Source organism: Sturnira hondurensis, unplaced genomic scaffold, assembly GCF_014824575.4.
Source record: "Sturnira hondurensis isolate 20B ecotype Veracruz unplaced genomic scaffold, ASM1482457v3 Scaffold0008761, whole genome shotgun sequence".
Lineage (NCBI taxonomy): Eukaryota > Metazoa > Chordata > Mammalia > Chiroptera > Phyllostomidae > Sturnira > Sturnira hondurensis.
The window spans coordinates 4,697,880-4,706,222 of NW_028081392.1; positions in this window are offsets into that span (position 1 = coordinate 4,697,880).

Genomic DNA, 8,343 nt, shown 5'->3' on the forward strand with positions numbered 1-8,343 from the left:
GAGGAAATGAGAAAATCCAGGTGAAGGATTTACACGAGGCCCAGCACTTAGTGGGTCACAACTGTCACGTTTGGAAAGGAGTCAAAGTCGTAAGGGCAGGTGGTCACCTGGGTACTCTTCTACTGCTGTCTCCAGGGGACAGGCAGCCCATTTGGTAACCACACTGGCTAGAGCTCCACCGGGGTCTTCCTAAGCAGGGTTCAGCGCTACCAAGGCCCAGAGGCAGGATTGTTGGGGGAGGGAGAGGTGGTACATGAGAGAGCGGCTCGGCTGAGGCGGAAGACCAGGTTGAGCTGGAGAGAAACTTGGAACTCGGGACTGACCTGCATGGCCAGGCCGGACTCCTGAGCCTGGGGGAGGCAACGCCGTAGTAGGCCCAGTTCCAGGACCCCGCTCCTGGAGCCGAGGGTACAGCCTCCAAGTAGACACAGGGTTGGAGCTGGTCCTCTGTCCAATCAGCGGCGGTTCCCAGGCGGGAGGTACGGGGGAGGAGCCTGCGGTCCAGCACGTGGCCAGGTAGGGCTGTCCAGCTCCTCCCAGTTCTCTGTCACCAGGGGAGCGTCCTGCTCAGAAGAGAAGCCCCTTCCCCACTGATGCTCTGCATCCTACTTCGCTCTGTAAATGTTTCTGTGGCCGGACTGCGAGTCTCATTCCCCAGGGTTAGGACTGAAGCTGCCGGTCTCTCCTCCCCCACAGCTCAGCACACAGTACGTGCTAAATAAATGCTCTCTGAATTGTGTGCTGGCGGTGCCTCCGGCTCCTTGCTGTCTGAACAGCCCGTCTAGATAGTACAAATGGTAACAGTAGGGGGCCTTTTACTGAACACCAGGCATCTCTGTGAGGCTGTGATATTATTCGCATTTTCCAGAGGAGGAAAGTTGAGAGAGACCAAAGCTCAGAGAGACCACTTCTCCGTGCTCACTCCCCAGACCCTGCTCCTGTTTTCTTAAACCCTTTGAGCCCCTGCCCAAAGTTGGGGCACACCAGAGAGCTGTTCTGGCTCAATGGGCCCCAGCTGGAACCATACTCAAGAAGCGCTTTCCTGGCACCACTGCTGGGGCCCCTCCAGCAGGCCAGCCTACAGGCCACCCTGAGCTCAGCTGAGGCTGCAGACCTCCTCCCCTCCCCTGTCTGGGGGTCCAGGTGAGGGCAGGGCCCCTTCTCACCGGCAGAACCTCCCTCTCCAACCTGGCTGCAGTCCGGAGCACGCGGAGCTGGGGGGAGCGGCGGGAGGGGAGGCATGTCACCATATATCCCTGTCAGATTAAAAAACTAATTTGAAAAGATTAATGTATTCCATTCTTGTTACGCTGGCTCCGGTACCTCTGGGCCCGAGGCCGCTCTGCCTCCTGATTATTGAATTTTTATGGCCTGGTAATTAATTGCAGATTCCCTGTTTTGTTCTATTTCTTTTTCTCTGACATTTTAATTTCAACAAAAAGCAGTGGTCTCCATGCAGGTTCTCTCTGGAGATCCTAATGGTCTATAAAACAGAATGACTTATGGACGTGGCACCCACTTCAGTTGGCGAGCGATTGTTTGAAACCTTGCTGATCACGCAAAATTTAATTTTTCCACCTCCCTCCCCCATTTACTCCTGATTTCTTGTCTCTTCCACTGCAGTGCCAGCCTCTCAGCTCACAATGAAGGCAGCCTCTGAATCTGTTATGGGGCCTTTTCCTAGAAGGCCAGGGGTCTGAAGACAAAGTAGGTTTTGATTCTTTTCCTCAGAGGGGGCCCCCAGAGGTGAGGGGAACTGGGCCTCCCAAAAGGGCCATGTGGACGTGGGTAGCTGCCTCAGGGGAGGAGGGAGGACCATTTCTGCCTCTCTCAGTTGTTCTTTTGGCCAAATACAGCTGCTCCATTAGGCATCGGGGGCCCTGCAGGCTCATGAGGAAATGAATGGGTGCCTGTACATTTCCTTAGGTTCACACCAGGAAGTCAGGAATATGACCCCTGACCAATTCTTAGCCAAACCGGGTCACTGGGAACAGTTGTCCACAAAAAAAGTGAGTCTGGAAGAGACACCTGAATGTCTATCCTAATGACCTCAACTTCTTCTTATCCCAGACCTGCTAACATCACAGAGGCTAGGCACCTGCCCCAAGCTCCCTCAGGACTGGGTGAGTCAGGGGCAGAGGGGAAATGTCATAGAGTCAAGTTGGGCCTAAGGGATTGAAACTTAGGTGTCTTCAGGGACTGGACAGGTAGGTGAGTGGAGGGCAATAGGGAGCAGTGGGGACTGTGGTGCTCCAAAGCTCATGAGCTATCAGAAGGTATGGCAGCCATCTGACTCCAATCCATGCTGCCATGTGGAAAGATGGGTGTAGTGTAGCCAGAACTTATGATTTTTTCAAGAGAGGTTAGAAATCTGGCTTTTAATGAGAAAAATTGTGCCCTTCAGTTCCCTTCTCACTCAGTGGGCTCTCCCCCAGCAGCTGGGGGCTGCCAGAGGCACCTTTGGGTCTCTCTCCAGGGCTTGCCTTCTTTAGGCCTCTTCTCCCCACAGAGAAGCTGTAGCCTGGAGTCTGACCACATCTGGATGAGGTCTGCTGAGCTCTCCAGAGAGGATGGTGTCTTTTCACCTATGACTTCAGGAGGCAGTTCCCTGATTCCAGGGCTCCAGGGGGGCATTTCGAGCTGAGTGGACGGATGCAGATAGACCATGACTCAGGGCTCCTGAGAGGAGTTCAGGAGGACAGAGGGCCTGCAGCCTGCTCCCACCTCTGCCAAGAAGCTGAAGAGCTGGCAAGCCATACCTCAGGCTTAGTGCCTCAGTTTCCTCCCCTGGACAGGCCAAACGGGAGGTGACAGCATGGGCTCAGGGATCGCATGGATTTGCATTCATACAGTGGCCCCACCACTCACTGTGTGGCTATGTGAGCTCAGAGCTCCTCAACTAGACAATGGGGACGATCCTTCTGTGTTAGTGTTCTGTCACTGTGGCTTGTCACCCACTTATTATCTCATGCATCTGTAGGTCAAAAGTCTGGCAAGAAGACATGGCCAGATTCTCTGCTTAGGGGCTCCCCAAGATAAAGTCAGGGTGTTGCCTGGAGCTGCAGTTCTGCCCTGGTGCTTCAGGCCTTCTTCCAGGCTCTCTAGCTGTTGGCAGATTCAGCTACTTCTCATGAAGCTCCTCTATGTTCAGGGCCAGCAAAGGCCCCTTGGATCTTTTTGATGCCTTCCTCTCCTGCCTTTAAGGGCTCATGTGATTACGTTAGGCCCATCCAGATAATCTGGGATAACGACCCTATTTTAAGGTGGGCTGGTTAGTTACACCTGCGAAGTCCTCCCTCCGGAGTAACCTGGGTGGTAGAGATCATGGGAGGAGGCAAAATTCTGCCTGCCGCAGCCTCCAAGCTCTGAGAATGGTTGGATGGATTAAAATGCCCCTGCCTGGCTCCCATTCCCGCTCCCTGACAACCACAGTGGGGTCAGATACTTAAACACATAGGATTCCCTGCTGCGCGTGAACTGAATGGGAAGTGGAACGTTCCTCAGAGCACCCCTGCCTAGTAGCCAGCATTGTCTCCATTTCCCAGATGGGCAAACCAAGGCTCCCAGATGTTGAGTGATGCATAAGTGGCAGTGCGGTGAACTTGTCTCCAATTTAGCTTCCACACAAGTTGGTCCTCTCACCACTGGGCCCAAGCCCAGAGCCCTGAGGTCCTCTGGAAATTCATTTAGTTCTCTGGGGAAGCACCTTCCACGTACCAACAATTTACCTGTGATTCAACTTATCTGGTTCCATCCGGGTGTTTCTGAGAGTCCCCAGTGAATAACTTAGGTGTGTTTTTCATGGTGTCACCTGTTTCTCTCCTCCTTTCTTGTCAGGGTGGCCAGGAATGCTTTTTCCAGATACCCTGGCTGATCCTCAGAAGCCTTCAGAGGGTGAGGACTTCATGGGGCTCTTTTGAGGCCTGGTAAAGAAAGTCTCCCTGCAGCTTTTAGTTCTTCACGTTAAGACACTGGCCTACGTTGTGAATCCTTCCTTTTCTCAAAGATGACACACATGTATGCCCTGCAGAAGACATGGACCTAGCTTCCACCCAGCAGATGTAAAAGACTCAAGGAATGCCAATGTAGGCAATGGGAATTAGCGGCTGTGTGGAGGAGAAGGGTGCGCAGCAAGTAGGTGTGATGAGGTGGCGGTGCCAGTGACTGCTGGGATGGTTGCACTGAGGCCTCTAGCCAGAGGTGGGCTGTGTGGTGGCTGTCTTCTAACTAGAACAGTCCCGTGGCGTGGTTGGATGGGCTTCTGGCTCTGAAGTTCCTGCTTGTGGAGCACCCAAACCCGATGCTCTGGTCCTCCCAGAGGCTGCTGTTTATGACAGAGTGGGTCTGTTGTTCGCAACCAGCAAAATGTGCTGTTTCCTACCGAGCAGCTTCTACAGTTTGCAGTTAAAGGCCCTGCCTAGTGCTGCTCCCCTGTGGGACGGATTTACCCTTCTCCAGCCGACACCATTACTGTTTGCCTCTGAAGTGTTCCTCCTCCTTCTGCCTTGCCAGTGGGAGCCTGACACTACCCAAGAAACAGTGTGCCCAGCTCTGGGGGAGGGACTGTGATCCGTCTCAGGCTGTCACAGCTGTCTCAGGCATATTTTTTCAAGGTGCTCTCATCCTCTCTGTAGCTCATTTCCGGCTTCTCAGGACATTTTCCTCCCTGATAATAAGAAACTCCTCTGTTATTGCTTAGCCTCTTTTAAGCTTGTCTGGGGTTATGTAAAGATGAAATGGTTGGAACTATAGCAGCCGTCTTGTGGCCGTTAGGCAACGAAGTTAAGATTTAAAAAACCAAACAGTGAGGATGGTGGGACGGAGGATGGAGTGCTGTTGCTTGCATTATCTAGCTATTGAGCCACCACCAGCAACTGTCTAGCTCCAGACGACTTATTACATGAGAAAAGGGAGCCCTTTCTGTTTAAGCAACGATTTGCTATATATTCTTTTACGTGAAGCTCAAAGCATTCCCGATACCAGCCCCCAAGCAGTATGGCCTGGGCCCATAGGCTTAGAGTTGGTGCTGAGATAAACCTGTTTGCTTTTTTTCTTCAGGACACAGTGACAGATTCCATACTGAACTTGAAATCATGTCCTCCAGAGATGAGGCTTCATTTTCGTCAAGAGTGAGCTTTCTCGCAGGAGGTGCCTTCATCCAAAGACTCCTGGCAGGCCCAGGCCCCGCCCCACGCTCCCCCCCCACCGCCCCGCGCTAGACAAGCCCAGTGCCAGCACTGGGGACCTGCCTTCGTGCTGTTGCAGACCCGTGGCCTCTCATCGGCGAAACAGGCACGATCACTCTACAGATAGCTTTCAGACAGAGGGAGGGACTCATCCAAAGTCTCACAGCGGTGACATGGGATTGGCTCCAATTCTGTGTGTCCACAGCCTGGGGTATCTCCCCACTCCAGGGGGGGTCTCTCTATTTGCCTCAGAGCCAGGGGCACAGAGGCCTCTGGGACAGCAGATGACCAGATGGGTTGGGAGTTCCTGTGCATCCTGCTAAGGACAGGGTCGGGGAAGCCCACGTCCTCCTGGCACAGTCGTCGGGTTTGTGCTGTGGCAATGCTCCGTAATAGCCCCAGGTTTCACTGGCTTCTAGAATAATCAATTAATTTTCTGGCTCCTGGTCTAGAGGGTCAGTTGGGGCTCTTCTGCCTCAGTGGTGGGTTCAGATCTTTCCTCCTGGGCATGCTCTTTCTCAGCGGATAACACTGGTGCAAGAAACCCACCCCATAAGTGCTTTCAAAGCCTCTGTCTCAGTCAGGTCTTCTGATGTTCCAGTGGCCACAGTGTCACATGGCCAAGCTCCAAGTAAAGGCATGTGCTTTATCCCCTCTATGGGGTGGCCCCGTGAGGTGACATGGACAAGGGTATGGATGCGTAACCCTGTTACTGGTGGCAGACTTCAGAGTCAGAAGCAGCAGTCCAATCTACACGCAGGTCCCAAGGGCCCCAGGCCATCTCCAAAGGTTTGGGTGTAGAGACTCCATTGGGCACCATCTCAGCGAGTGTAGGCAGAGGCTGAAGATTTTCCAATCAGCTCAGCCTCAGAGGAAGAACCTGAAGCTCTGGGAGTTGGAGTGTTGCCTGAGGTTGCAAGACAACCCCCTGCCTCCGCCCACCCTCACTGCCATCCTGAAAACGGACGGGAGAGGGAGCTGGGGGGTCTGGCTCACCTTCCCGCTTCCAGCCTAGAGCACCTGCCTGCGAGCAAAGGAGAAACTCCCAGCCCTTTCTTTCCTCCAAGCCACCCTCAAGCTCAGCATATGCCCACTTCCCCTAGAGACACCAGGAAATGCAGCCTGGGACTCAGGATTCAGGGTGCTTTCACTGGAGACCTCTCAGCACTGGTTTATGTCTGCAGCCCTTGGGCTGGCCTGGGGGCATTCTTTGTTTTTCTTGATCAGTGTTTCGTTTGTTTGAATGGAGCCAATACTAAACAATTGGAAGATTTCACGAAGAATTTAGATGTGATCTTCATTTCTGTTGAGAAAGCAGAAGATTTCACCAAGCCAGACCCATTTTGCTGCATGGCAAGGCTGCTGGCACTGCACGTGCCTGTCCCCAGCCCCACATGGGTCATGTGCTTTGCCAAAGTCCCCACCACTCCCTGCTGCCTCAAGCACAACACACTCCACTCATATCCCATATTGGTCTTTGTGCTGCTGGCACATGAGCTGTGACCTCTGATCTAATCCACTCCCCACAGGCCCAGTGAGACCTGCTTGGGGTACATAGTCAGGTGCTTTTATTTCTCTCTCTCTTCCTGAGGAAGAACTTCCTGGGGATCCCGGACAGCAGTCCCCCTTCTGGCCCCAAACCAGGAGCCCAGTCTCCGCTGCCCATCTCGCTTTGGCAGGTTGGGAGCTTCCCCGCTGAGGCAAAGCTGTTCATGTCATGACTGAAGCTGCCTGGAGAGCACAGCCACCCTGAGGGGAAAATCCAGGCACAGATGAGGCTTTCAGAGATGTATGGAGACCCAGGACCCTGAGATCCACTGGGACTCCAGCGCTAAATGTGTAAAAATGGGATACTAACTGCTGGTACTTATATAACACTTCTTGTAGCTTCATAGCGACTCAGTTAATTCTCATATTTATCCCCATATTACAGACGAGGAAGCTGAAAGCACAGACAGGTCAAGCAATTTGCCTGAAGTCGCACAGTTTATTAAATGGTAGAGTTGGGATTTGAACTCAAATGCTCTGGTTTCAGGGCTTACAGTTCTTAACCACTGAAGTATACTAGAGGAAATACCTATTGAGATGAGTGTTTTCCTGTAATGTCTCATTTCACCCTCAGGCTTGCCCAACAAAGTAGGGGGAGGGGGTTGGCTATGACAGAAAAATCCAAAAGACAATGACTTAATCAAGAGAGAAGTTAATTTCTATTTTAGTTTTTAAAGATTTTATTTATTTATTTTTAGGGAGAGGAGAAGGGAGGAAGAAAGAGAGGGGGAGGAACCTGGAAGTGAGAGAGAAGCATCAATCCATTGCCTCTCTTACGGTACCTCACCTGGTGACTGAACCTGCAATCCAGGCATGTGCCCTGATAGGGAATCAAGCTATGACATTTTGGCTTGTGGGGTGACTTTTCAGCTTGTGGGACAAGGCCCAACCAACTAAGCCACACAGGACAGGGCCTCTATTTCATACAGATACAATCTAGAGGTGGTAAGGAGGCTCCAGAGTCAACAGGCTTCTACTCTCTTGTGCCACCATCCCCAACCTGTGGCTTCTCCTCACTGAGCAAGACGGCTGCTTGAGCTCCAGCCATCACACTTTCAACCCAGTTTTCAGAAAAAGGAAAGGAAAAGATAGGACTCAGAGCCTTCCTTTAAGGACATATCTTCAAAGTTTCATGGGATACCTCTACTTGCATCATTTTGAGCAGCGCTTAGTCACATGGGCACACTTCAACCTAGAAGTAGTCTTTATTCCGGAGGATTATGTACTCAATGAAAACTCAGTTCTATCATTACATTTAGAGGGAGAATGGATACTGAGAATGTTCAGCATCATTGCTGCATTTTATGGATAGAGAGACAGGCTCAGAAAGGTGAATGACTTGCTGGAGGTCACGCAGCCAGGTAGAGGGTAGAGCCTTGATCTTCTGTCCCTGGGTTTGTTTGGAGCAGGTGGGCCTCCAAAAATACACTTTGCCAATTTCTTGGGGGCGGTGGCACTTAGGGAGTCTGTGCATATATACACAAGCCTTTCCCCAGGTCCCAGGAATGTCCAGGGCTCAGGTGCTGGACCCTCTCATGCCTTCAAGCCCTGGCGGCCACTCTGGGCCGAGATCTGTCATCCAGGCACCGGCCATGCCCTGGGCCTGATC